This window comes from Taudactylus pleione, unplaced genomic scaffold, assembly GCF_031769625.1.
Source record: "Taudactylus pleione unplaced genomic scaffold, aTauple2 ptg000433l, whole genome shotgun sequence".
Lineage (NCBI taxonomy): Eukaryota > Metazoa > Chordata > Amphibia > Anura > Myobatrachidae > Taudactylus > Taudactylus pleione.
The window spans coordinates 1,685,506-1,699,063 of record NW_028284835.1 but is presented as its reverse complement, the minus strand read 5'-3'; the positions used below and the strand labels follow the sequence as shown (position 1 = coordinate 1,699,063).

At 58.6% G+C, this 13,558-nt stretch overlaps 1 protein-coding gene across 2 annotated transcripts in view; it reads left to right on the top strand.

Annotated features, from left to right (window-relative positions):
- The window catches only part of BBOF1 (basal body orientation factor 1), a 56,563-nt gene that overhangs the window by 20,800 nt on the left and 22,205 nt on the right, over positions 1–13,558 (top strand). The gene's annotated exons all lie outside the window — the stretch shown is intronic.

Here is a 13,558-nt window from a genome sequence, read left to right as displayed (position 1 = left end):
TGACCTGCTGTACCAGCACATCTCTTCCTGGCACACTGACATGCTGCACCAGCACATCTCTTCCTGGCACACTGACCTGCTCCAAGAGCACATCTCTTCCTGACACACTGACCTGCTGCACCAGCACATCTCTTCCTGGCACACTGACCTGCTGCACCAGCACATCTCTTCCTGGCACACTGACCTGCTCCAAGAGCACATCTCTTCCTGGCACACTGACCTGCTGCACCAGCACACGTCTCCCTGGCACACTGACCTGCTGCACCAGCACACGTCTCCTTGGCACACTGACCTGCTGCACCAGCACACGTCTCCCTGGCACACTGACCTGCTGCACCAGCACACGTCTCCCTGGCACACTGACCTGCTGCACCAGCAAATCTCTTCCTGGCACACTGACGTGCTCCAAGAACACATCTCTTCCTGGCACACTGACCTGCTGCACCAGCACATCTCTTCCTGGCACACTGACCTGCTCCAAGAGCACATCTCTTCCTGGCACATTGACCTGCTCCAAGAGCACATCTCTTCCTGGCACACTGACCTGCTCCAAGAGCACATCTCTTCCTGGCACACTGACCTGCTGCACCAACACATCTCTTCCTGGCACACTGACCTGCTCCAAGAGCACATCTCTTCCTGGCACAGTGACCTGCTCCAAGAGCACATCTCTTCCTGGCACACTGACCTGCTGCACCAGCACATCTCTTCCTGGCACACTGACCTGCTCCAAGAGCACATCTCTTCCTGGCACACTGACCTGCTCCAAGAGCACATCTCTTCCCGGCACACTGACCTGCTGCACCAGCACACCTCTCCCTGGCACACTGACCTGCTGCACCAGTACATCTCTTCCTGGCACACTGACCTGCTGCACCAGCATACGTCTCCTTGGCACACTGACCTGCTGCACCAGTACATCTCTTCCTGGCACACTGACCTGCTGCACCAGCACACGTCTCCCTGGCACACTGACCTGCTACACCAGCACACAACTCCTTGGCACACTGACCTGCTGCACCAGCACACGTCTCCCTGGCACACTGACCTGCTGCACCAGCACACGTCTCCCTGGCACACTGACCTGCTGCACCAGCACACGTCTCCTTGGCACACTGACCTGCTGCACCAGCACACGTCTCCCTGGCACACTGACCTGCTGCACCAGCACACGTCTCCCTTGCACACTGACCTGCTGCACCAGCACATCTCTTCCTGCACACTGACCTGCTGCACCAGTGCATCTCTTCCTGGCACACTGACCTGCTGCACCAGCACACATCTCCCTGGCACACTGACCTGCTGCACCAGCACACGTCTCCTTGGCACACTGACCTGCTGCACCAGTACATCTCTTCCTGGCACACTGACCTGCTGCATCAGCACACGTCTCCCTGGCACACTGACCTGCTACACCAGCACACGACTCCTTGGCACACTGACCTGCTGCACCAGCACACGTCTCCCTGGCACACTGACCTGCTGCACCAGCACACGTCTCCCTGGCACACTGACCTGCTGCACCAGCACATCTCTTCCTGGCACACTGACCTGCTGCACCAGCACATCTCTTCCTGCACACTGACCTGCTGCACCAGCACATCTCTTCCTGGCACACTGACCTGCTGCACCAGCACACGTCTCCCTGGCACACTGACCTGCTGCACCAGCACACGTCTCCCTGGCACACTGACCTGCTGCACCAGCACACGTCTCCCTGGCACACTGACCTGCTGCACCAGCACACGTCTTCCTGGCACACTGACCTGCTGCACCAACACACATGTTCCTGGCACACTGACCTGCTCCAAGAGCACATCTCCTCCTGGCACACTGACCTGCTGCACCAACACATCTCTTCCTGGCACACTGACCTGCTCCAAGAGCACATCTCTTCCTGGCACACTGACCTGCTGCACCAGCACATCTCTTCCTGGCACACTGACCTGCTGCACCAACACATCTCTTCCTGGCACACTGACCTGCTGCACCAGCACATCTCTTCCTGGCACACTGACCTGCTGCACCAACACATCTCTTCCTGGCACACTGACCTGCTCCAAGAGCACATCTCTTCCTGGCACACTGACCTGCTGCACCAGCACATCTCTTCCTGGCACACTGACCTGCTCCAAGAGCACATCTCTTCCTGGCACACTGACCTGCTGCACCAGCACATCTCTTCCTGGCACACTGACCTGCTCCAAGAGCACATCTCTTCCTGGCACACTGACCTGCTGCACCAACACATCTCTTCCTGGCACACTCACCTGCTCCAAGAGCATATCTCTTCCTGGCACACTGACCTGCTCCACCAGCACATCTCTTCCTGGCACACTGACCTGCTGCACCAACACATCTCTTCCTGGCACACTGACCTGCTCCAAGAGCACATCTCTTCCTGGCACACTGACCTGCTGCACCAGCACATCTCTTCCTGGCATACTGACCTGCTGCACCAGCACATCTCTTCCCGTCACACTGACCTGCTGCACCAGCACATCTCTTCCTGGCACTCTGACCTGCTCCAAGAGCACATATCTTCCTGGCACACTGACCTGCTGCACCAGCACATCTCTTCCTGGCACATTGACCTGCTGCACCAGCACATCTCTTCCTGGCACACTGACCTGCTCCAAGAACACATCTCTTCCCGGCACACTGACCTGCTGCACCAGCACATCTCTTCCTGCACACTGACCTGCTGCACCAGTGCATCTCTTCCTGGCACACTGACCTGCTGCACCAGCACACGTCTCCCTGGCACACTGACCTGCTGCACCAGCACACGTCTCCTTGGCACACTGACCTGCTGCACCAGTACATCTCTTCCTGGCACACTGACCTGCTGCACCAGCACACGTCTCCCTGGCACACTGACCTGCTGCACCAGCAAACGTCTCCTTGGCACACTGACCTGCTGCACCAGCACACGTCTCCCTGGCACACTGACCTGCTGCACCAGCACACGTTTCCCTGGCACACTGACCTGCTGCACCAGCACACGTCTCCCTGGCACACTGACCTGCTGCACCAGCACATCTCTTCCTGGCACACTGACCTGCTCCAAGAACACATCTCTTCCTGGCACACTGACCTGCTGCACCAGCACATCTCTTCCTGGCACACTGACCTGCTGCACCAGCACATCTCTTCCTGGCACACTGACCTGCTGCACCAGCACATCTCTTCCTGGCACACTGACCTTCTGCACCAGCACATCTCTTCCTGGCACACTGACCTGCTGCACCAGCACATCTCTTCCTGGCACACTGACCTGCTCCAAGAGCACATCTCTTCCTGGCACACTGACCTGCTCCACCAGCACACGTCTCCCTGGCACACTGACCTGCTGCACCAGCACACGTCTCCCTGGCACACTGACCTGCTGCACCAGCACATGTCTCCCTGGCACACTGACCTGCTGCACCAGCACACGTCTCCCTGGCACACTGACCTGCTGCACCAGCACACGTCTCCCTGGCACACTGACCTGCTGCACCAGCACATCTCTTCCTGGCGCACTGACCTGCTGCACCAGCACATCTCTTCCTGGCGCACTTACCTGCTGCACCAGCACACGTCTCCCTGGCACACTGACCTGCTGCACCAGCACACGTCTCCCTGGCACACTGACCTGCTGCACCAGCACATCTCTTCCTGGCACACTGACCTGCTGCACCAGCACACGTCTCCCTGGCACACTGACCTGCTGCACCAGCACATCTCTTCCTGGCACACTGACCTGCTGCACCAGCACACGTCTCCCTGGCACACTGACCTGCTGCACCAGCACACGTCTCCCTGGCACACTGACCTGCTGCACCAGCACATCTCTTCCTGGCACACTGACCTGCTGCACCAGCACACATCTCTCTGGCACACTGACCTGCTGCACCAGCACATCTCTTCCTGGCACACTGACCTGCTGCACCAGCACATCTCTTCCTGGCACACTGACCTGCTGCACCAACACACGTGTTCCTGGCACACTGACCTGCTCCACCAACACATCTCTTCCTGGCACACTGACCTGCTGCACCAACACATCTCTTCCTGGCACACTGACCTGCTGCACCAGCACATCTCTGCCTGGCACACTGACCTGCTGCACCAGCACATCTCTGCCTGGCACACTGACCTGCTGCACCAGCACATCTCTTCCTGGCACACTGACCTGCTGCACCAGCACACGTGTTCCTGGCACACTGACCTGCTGCACCAGCACATCTCTTCCTGGCACACTGACCTGCTCCACCAACACATCTCTTCCTGGCACACTGACCTGCTGCACCAACACATCTCTTCCTGGCACACTGACCTGCTGCACCAGCACATCTCTTCCTGGCACACTGACCTGCTGCACCAACACATCTCTGCCTGGCACACTGACCTGCTCCAAGAACACATCTCTTCCTGGCACACTGACCAGCTGCACCAGCACATCTCTGCCTGGCACACTGACCTGCTCCAAGAACACATCTCTTCCTGGCACACTGACCTGCTACACCAGCACACGTCTCCCTGGCACACTGACCTGCTGCACCAGCACACTGTTTGGCCCCCCTGAATATTATCCCACTGCACCCATTAGGAAACTGTACCACTGATCCTAAGACATGTCCAACTGGAAATTCGTAGCACTGCGCCCGCCAGAGGTCCCAGAGGGTAATTCTCCACTGCACCCACCACACAGCCCCTCAGCAAGGAAACTGACTGGATTCACCCCACTTCTCCTGAATAACTTGTTCACTCTGCGCCGAACACATCTCTTCCTGGCACACTGACCTGCTGCACCAGCACATCTGTTCCTGGCACACTGACCTGTTGCACCAGCACATCTCTTCCTGGCACACTGACCTGCTGCACCAGCACACCTCTTCCCTGCACACTGACCTGCTGTACCAGCACACCTCTTCCCTGCACACTGACCTGCTGCACCAGCACACATCTCCCTGGCACACTGACCTGCTGCACCAGCACACGTCTCCCTGGCACACTGACCTGCTGCACCAGCACACGTCTCCCTGGCACACTGACCTGCTGCACCAGCACATCTCTTCCTGGCACACTGACCTGCTGCACCAGCACATCTCTTCCTAGCACACTGACCTGCTGCACCAGCACACATCTCCCTGGCACACTGACCTGCTGCACCAGCCCACGTCTCCCTGGCACATTGACCTGCTGCACCAGCACACTGTTTGGCCCCCCTGAATATTATCCCACTGCACCCACTAGGAAACTGTACCACTGATCCTAAGACATGTCCAACTGGAAATTCGTAGCACTGCGCCCGCCAGACGTCCCAGAGGGTAATTCTCCACTGCACCCACCACACAGCCCCTCAGCAAGGAAACTGACTGGATTCACCTCACTTCTCCTGAATAACTTGTTCACTTTTCGCCGAACACATCTCTTCCTGGCACACTGACCTGCTGCACCAACACACGTGTTCCTGGCACACTGACCTGCTCCAAGAGCACATCTCTTCCTGGCACACTGACCTGCTGCACCAACACATCTCTTCCTGGCACACTGACCCGCTGCACCAGCACATCTCTTCCTGGCACACTGACCTGCTGTACCAGCACATCTCTTCCTGGCACACTGACCCGCTGCACCAACACATCTCTTCCTGGCACACTGACCTGCTCCAAGAGCACATCTCTTCCTGGCACACTGACCTGCTGCACCAGCACATCTCTTCCTGGCACACTGATCTGCTGCACCAACACATCTCTTCCTGGCACACTGACCTGCTCCAAGAGCACATCTCTTCCTGGCACACTGACCTGCTGCACCAGCACATCTCTTCCTGGCACACTGACCTGCTGCACCAGCACATCTCTTCCTGGCACACTGACCTGCTGCACCAGCACATATCTTCCTGGCACACTGACCTGCTGCACCAGCACACGTCTCCCTGGCACACTGACCTGCTGCACCAGCACACGTCTCCCTGGCACACTGACCTGCTGCACCAGCACACGTCTCCCTGGCACACTGAACTGCTGCACCAGCACACGTCTCCCTGGCACAATAATAATAATAATAATAATAATGAGCATTAGAGAGATATAATGGATGTAACTGATGTGCACCAGCACATCTCTTCCTGGCACACTGACCTGCTCCAAGAGCACATCTCTTCCTGGCACACTGACCTGCTACACCAGCACACGTCTCCCTGGCACACTGACCTGCTGCACCAGCACACGTCTCCCTGGCACACTGACCTGCTGCACCAGCACATCTCTTCCTGCACACTGACCTGCTGCACCAGTACATCTCTTCCTGGAACACTGACCTGCTGCACCAGCACACGTCTCCCTGGCACACTGACCTGCTGCACCAGCACACGTCTCCTTGGCACACTGACCTGCTGCACCAGCACACGTCTCCCTGGCACACTGACCTGCTGCACCAGCACACGTCTCCCTGGCACACTGACCTGCTGCACCAGCACACTTCTCCCTGGCACACTGACCTGCTGCACCAGCACATCTCTTCCTGAAACACTGACCTGCTGCACCAGCACACGTCTCCCTGGCACACTGACCTGCTGCACCAGCACATCTCTTCCTGCACACTGACCTGCTGCACCAGCACATCTCTTCCTGGCACACTGACCTGCTGCACCAGCACATCTCTTCCTGGCACACTGACCTGCTGCACCAGCACACGTCTCCCTGGCACACTGACCTGCTGCACCAGCACATCTCTTCCTGCACACTGACCTGCTGCACCAGTGCATCTCTTCCTGGCACACCGACCTGCTGCACCAGCACACGTCTCCCTGGCACACTGACCTGCTGCACCAGCACACGTCTCCTTGGCACACTGACCTGCTGCACCAGTACATCTCTTCCTGGCACACTGACCTGCTGCACCAGCACACGTCTCCTTGGCACACTGACCTGCTGCACCTGCACACGTCTCCCTGGCACACTGACCTGCTGCACCAGCACACGTCTCCCTGGCACACTGACCTGCTGCACCAGCACACGTCTCCATGGCACACTGATCTGCTGCACCAGCACACGTCTTCCTGGCACACTGACCTGCTGCACCAACACACGTGTTCCTGGCACACTGACCTGCTCCAAGAGCACAGCTCTTCCTGGCACACTGACCTGCTGCACCAACACATCTCTTCCTGGCACACTGACCTGCTCCAAGAGCACATCTCTTCCTGGCACACTGACCTGCTGCACCAGCACATCTCTTCCTGGCACACTGACCTGCTGCACCAACACATCTCTTCCTGGCACACTGACCTGCTCCAAGAGCACATCTCTTCCTGGCACACTGACCTGCTGCACCAGCACATCTCTTCCTGGCACACTGACCTGCTGCACCAACACATCTCTTCCTGGCACACTGACCTGCTCCAAGAGCACATCTCTTCCTGGCACACTGACCTGCTGCACCAACACATCTCTTCCTGGCACACTGACCTGCTCCAAGAGCACATCTCTTCCTGGCACACTGACCTGCTGCACCAGCACATCTCTTCCTGGCACACTGACCTGCTGCACCAGCACATCTCTTCCTGCACACTGACCTGCTGCGCCAGCACATCTCTTCCTGGCACACTGACCTGCTGCACCAGCACACGTCTCCCTGGCACACTGACCTGCTGCACCAGCACACTTCTCCCTGGCACACTGACCTGCTGCACCAGCACACGTCTCCCTGGCACACTGACCTGCTGCACCAGCACACGTCTCCCTGGCACACTGACCTGCTGCACCAGCACATCTCTTCCTGGCACACTGACCTGCTCCAAGAGCACATCTCTTCCCGGCACACTGACCTGCTGCACCAGCACACCTCTCCCTGGCACACTGACCTGCTGCACCAGCGCATCTCTTCCTGCACACTGACCTGCTGCACCAGTGCATCTCTTCCTGGCACACTGACCTGCTGCACCAGCACACGTCTCCCTGGCACACTGACCTGCTGCACCAGCACACGTCTCCCTGGCACACTGACCTGCTGCACCAGCACACGTCTCCTTGGCACACTGACCTGCTGCACCAGTACATCTCTTCCTGGCACACTGACCTGCTGCACCAGCACACGTCTCCCTGGCACACTGACCTGCTGCACCAGCAAACGTCTCCTTGGCACACTGACCTGCTGCACCAGCACACGTCTCCCTGGCACACTGACCTGCTGCACCAGCACACTGACCTGCTGCACCAGCACATCTCTTCCTGCACACTGACCTGCTGCACCAGTACATCTCTTCCTGGCACACTGACCTGCTGCACCAGCACACGTCTCCCTGGCACACTGACCTGCTGCACCAGCACACGTCTCCCTGGCACACTGACCTGCTGCACCAGCACATCTCTTCCTGGCACACTGACCTGCTCCAAGAGCACATCTCTTCCTGGCACACTGACCTGCTACACCAGCACACGTCTCCCTGGCACACTGACCTGCTACACCAGCACACGTCTCCCTGGCACACTGACCTGCTGCACCAGCACATCTCTTCCTGCACACTGACCTGCTGCACCAGTACATCTCTTCCTGGAACACTGACCTGCTGCACCAGCACACGTCTCCTTGGCACACTGACCTGCTGCACCAGCACATCTCTTCCTGGCACACTGACCTGCTCCAAGAGCACATCTGTTCCTGGCACACTGAACTGCTGCACCAGCACATCTCTTCCTGGCACACTGACCTGCTGCACCAGCACACGTCTCCCTGGCACACTGACCTGCTGCACCAGCACATCTCTTCCTGGCACACTGACCTGCTGCACCAGCACATCTCTTCCTGCACACTGACCTGCTGCACCAGCACACATCTCCCTGGCACACTGACCTGCTGCACCAGCACACGTCTCCCTGGCACACTGACCTGCTGCACCAGCACATCTCTTCCTGGCACACTGACCTGCTGCACCAGCACATCTCTTCCTGGCACACTGACCTGCTGCACCAGCACATCTCTTCCTGGCACACTGACCTGCTGCACCAGCACATCTCTTCCTGGCACACTGACCTGCTGCACCAGCACATCTCTTCCTGGCACACTGACCTGCTGCACCAGCACATCTCTTCCTGGCACACTGACCTGCTGCACCAGCACATCTCTTCCTGGCACACTGACCTGCTGCACCAGCACATCTCTTCCTGGCACACTGACCTGCTGCACCAGCACATCTCTTCCTGCACACTGACCTGCTGCACCAGCACACGTCTCCCTGGCACACTGACCTGCTGCACCAGCACATCTCTTCCTGGCACACTGACCTGCTGCACCAGTACATCTCTTCCTGGCACACTGACCTGCTGCACCAGCACACCTCTTCCTGGCACACTGACCTGCTGCACCAGCACACGTCTCCCTGGCACACTGACCTGCTGCACCATCACATCTCTTCCTGGCACACTGACCTGCTGCACCAGCACACGTCTCCCTGGCACACTGACCTGCTGCACCTGCACACGTCTCCCTGGCACACTGAAGTGCTGCACCAGCACACGTCTCCCTGGCACACTGACCTGCTGCACCAGCACATCTCTTCCTGCACACTGACCTGCTGCACCAGTACATCTCTTCCTGGCACACTGACCTGCTGCACCAGCACACGTCTCCCTGGCACACTGACCTGCTGCACCAGCACACGTCCCCTTGGCACACTGACCTGCTGCACCAGCACATCTCTTCCTGGCACACTGACCTGCTACACCAGCACACGTGTTCCTGGCACACTGACCTGCTGCACCAGCACACGTCTCCCTGGCACACTGACCTGCTGCACCAGCACACGTCTCCCTGGCACACTGACCTGCTGCACCAACACACGTGTTCCTGGCACACTGACCTGCTCCAAGAGCACATCTCTTCCTGGCACACTGACCTGCTGCACCAACACATCTCTTCCTGGCACACTGACCCGCTGCACCAGCACATCTCTTCCTGGCACACTGACCTGCTGTACCAGCACATCTCTTCCTGGCACACTGACCCGCTGCACCAACACATCTCTTCCTGGCACACTGACCTGCTCCAAGAGCACATCTCTTCCTGGCACACTGACCTGCTGCACCAGCACATCTCTTCCTGGCACACTGACCTGCTGCACCAACACATCTCTTCCTGGCACACTGACCTGCTCCAAGAGGACATCTCTTCCTGGCACACTGACCTGCTGCACCAGCACATCTCTTCCTGGCACACTGACCTGCTGCACCAGCACATCTCTTCCTGCACACTGACCTGCTCCAAGAGCACATCTCTTCCTGGCACACTGACCTGCTGCACCAGCACATCTCTTCCTGGCACACTGACCTGCTGCACCAGCACATCTCTTCCTGGCACACTGACCTGCTGCACCAGCACACGTCTCCCTGGCACACTGACCTGCTGCACCAGCACACGTCTCCCTGGCACACTGACCTGCTGCACCAGCACACGTCTCCCTGGCACACTGAACTGCTGCACCAGCACACGTCTCCCTGGCACAATAATAATAATAATAATAATAATAATAATAATAATGAGCATTAGAGAGATATAATGGATGTAACTGATGTGCACCAGCACATCTCTTCCTGGCACACTGACCTGCTCCAAGAGCACATCTCTTCCTGGCACACTGACCTGCTACACCAGCACACGTCTCCCTGGCACACTGACCTGCTGCACCAGCACACGTCTCCCTGGCACACTGACCTGCTGCACCAGCACATCTCTTCCTGCACACTGACCTGCTGCACCAGTACATCTCTTCCTGGAACACTGACCTGCTGCACCAGCACACGTCTCCCTGGCACACTGACCTGCTGCACCAGCACACGTCTCCTTGGCACACTGACCTGCTGCACCAGCACACGTCTCCCTGGCACACTGACCTGCTGCACCAGCACACGTCTCCCTGGCACACTGACCTGCTGCACCAGCACACTTCTCCCTGGCACACTGACCTGCTGCACCAGCACATCTCTTCCTGAAACACTGACCTGCTGCACCAGCACACGTCTCCCTGGCACACTGACCTGCTGCACCAGCACATCTCTTCCTGCACACTGACCTGCTGCACCAGTGCATCTCTTCCTGGCACACCGACCTGCTGCACCAGCACACGTCTCCCTGGCACACTGACCTGCTGCACCAGCACACGTCTCCTTGGCACACTGACCTGCTGCACCAGTACATCTCTTCCTGGCACACTGACCTGCTGCACCAGCACACGTCTCCTTGGCACACTGACCTGCTGCACCTGCACACGTCTCCCTGGCACACTGACCTGCTGCACCAGCACACGTCTCCCTGGCACACTGACCTGCTGCACCAGCACACGTCTCCATGGCACACTGATCTGCTGCACCAGCACACGTCTTCCTGGCACACTGACCTGCTGCACCAACACACGTGTTCCTGGCACACTGACCTGCTCCAAGAGCACAGCTCTTCCTGGCACACTGACCTGCTGCACCAACACATCTCTTCCTGGCACACTGACCTGCTCCAAGAGCACATCTCTTCCTGGCACACTGACCTGCTGCACCAGCACATCTCTTCCTGGCACACTGACCTGCTGCACCAACACATCTCTTCCTGGCACACTGACCTGCTGCACCAGCACATCTCTTCCTGGCACACTGACCTGCTGCACCAGCACATCTCTTCCTGCACACTGACCTGCTGCGCCAGCACATCTCTTCCTGGCACACTGACCTGCTGCACCAGCACACGTCTCCCTGGCACACTGACCTGCTGCACCAGCACACTTCTCCCTGGCACACTGACCTGCTGCACCAGCACACGTCTCCCTGGCACACTGACCTGCTGCACCAGCACACGTCTCCCTGGCACACTGACCTGCTGCACCAGCACATCTCTTCCTGGCACACTGACCTGCTCCAAGAGCACATCTCTTCCCGGCACACTGACCTGCTGCACCAGCACACCTCTCCCTGGCACACTGACCTGCTGCACCAGCGCATCTCTTCCTGCACACTGACCTGCTGCACCAGTGCATCTCTTCCTGGCACACTGACCTGCTGCACCAGCACACGTCTCCCTGGCACACTGACCTGCTGCACCAGCACACGTCTCCCTGGCACACTGACCTGCTGCACCAGCACACGTCTCCCTGGCACACTGACCTGCTGCACCAGCACACGTCTCCTTGGCACACTGACCTGCTGCACCAGTACATCTCTTCCTGGCACACTGACCTGCTGCACCAGCACATCTCTTCCTGGCACACTGACCTGCTACACCAGCACACGTCTCCCTGGCACACTGACCTGCTGCACCAGCACACGTCTCCCTGGCACACTGACCTGCTGCACCAGCACATCTCTTCCTGCACACTGACCTGCTGCACCAGTACATCTCTTCCTGGAACACTGACCTGCTGCACCAGCACACGTCTCCTTGGCACACTGACCTGCTGCACCAGCACATCTCTTCCTGGCACACTGACCTGCTCCAAGAGCACATCTGTTACTGGCACACTGAACTGCTGCACCAGCACATCTCTTCCTGGCACACTGACCTGCTGCACCAGCACACGTCTCCCTGGCACACTGACCTGCTGCACCAGCACATCTCTTCCTGGCACACTGACCTGCTGCACCAGCACATCTCTTCCTGCACACTTACCTGCTGCACCAGCACACATCTCCCTGGCACACTGACCTGCTGCACCAGCACACGTCTCCCTGGCACACTGACCTGCTGCACCAGCACATCTCTTCCTGGCACACTGACCTGCTGCACCAGCACATCTCTTCCTGGCACACTGACCTGCTGCACCAGCACATCTCTTCCTGGCACACTGACCTGCTGCACCAGCACATCTCTTCCTGGCACACTGACCTGCTGCACCAGCACATCTCTTCCTGGCACACTGACCTGCTGCACCAGCACATCTCTTCCTGGCACACTGACCTGCTGCACCAGCACATCTCTTCCTGGCACACTGACCTGCTGCACCAGCACATCTCTTCCTGGCACACTGACCTGCTGCACCAGCACATCTCTTCCTGCACACTGACCTGCTGCACCAGCACACGTCTCCCTGGCACACTGACCTGCTGCACCAGCACATCTCTTCATGGCACACTGACCTGCTGCACCAGTACATCTCTTCCTGGCACACTGACCTGCTGCACCAGCACACCTCTTCCTGGCACACTGACCTGCTGCACCAGCACACGTCTCCCTGGCACACTGACCTGCTGCACCATCACATCTCTTCCTGGCACACTGACCTGCTGCACCAGCACACGTCTCCCTGGCACACTGACCTGCTGCACCTGCACACGTCTCCCTGGCACACTGAAGTGCTGCACCAGCACACGTCTCCCTGGCACACTGACCTGCTGCACCAGCACATCTCTTCCTGCACACTGACCTGCTGCACCAGTACATCTCTTCCTGGCACACTGACCTGCTGCACCAGCACACGTCTCCCTGGCACACTGACCTGCGGCACCAGCACACGTCCCCTTGGCACACTGACCTGCTGCACCAGCACATCTCTTCCTGGCACACTGACCTGCTGCACCAGCACATCTCT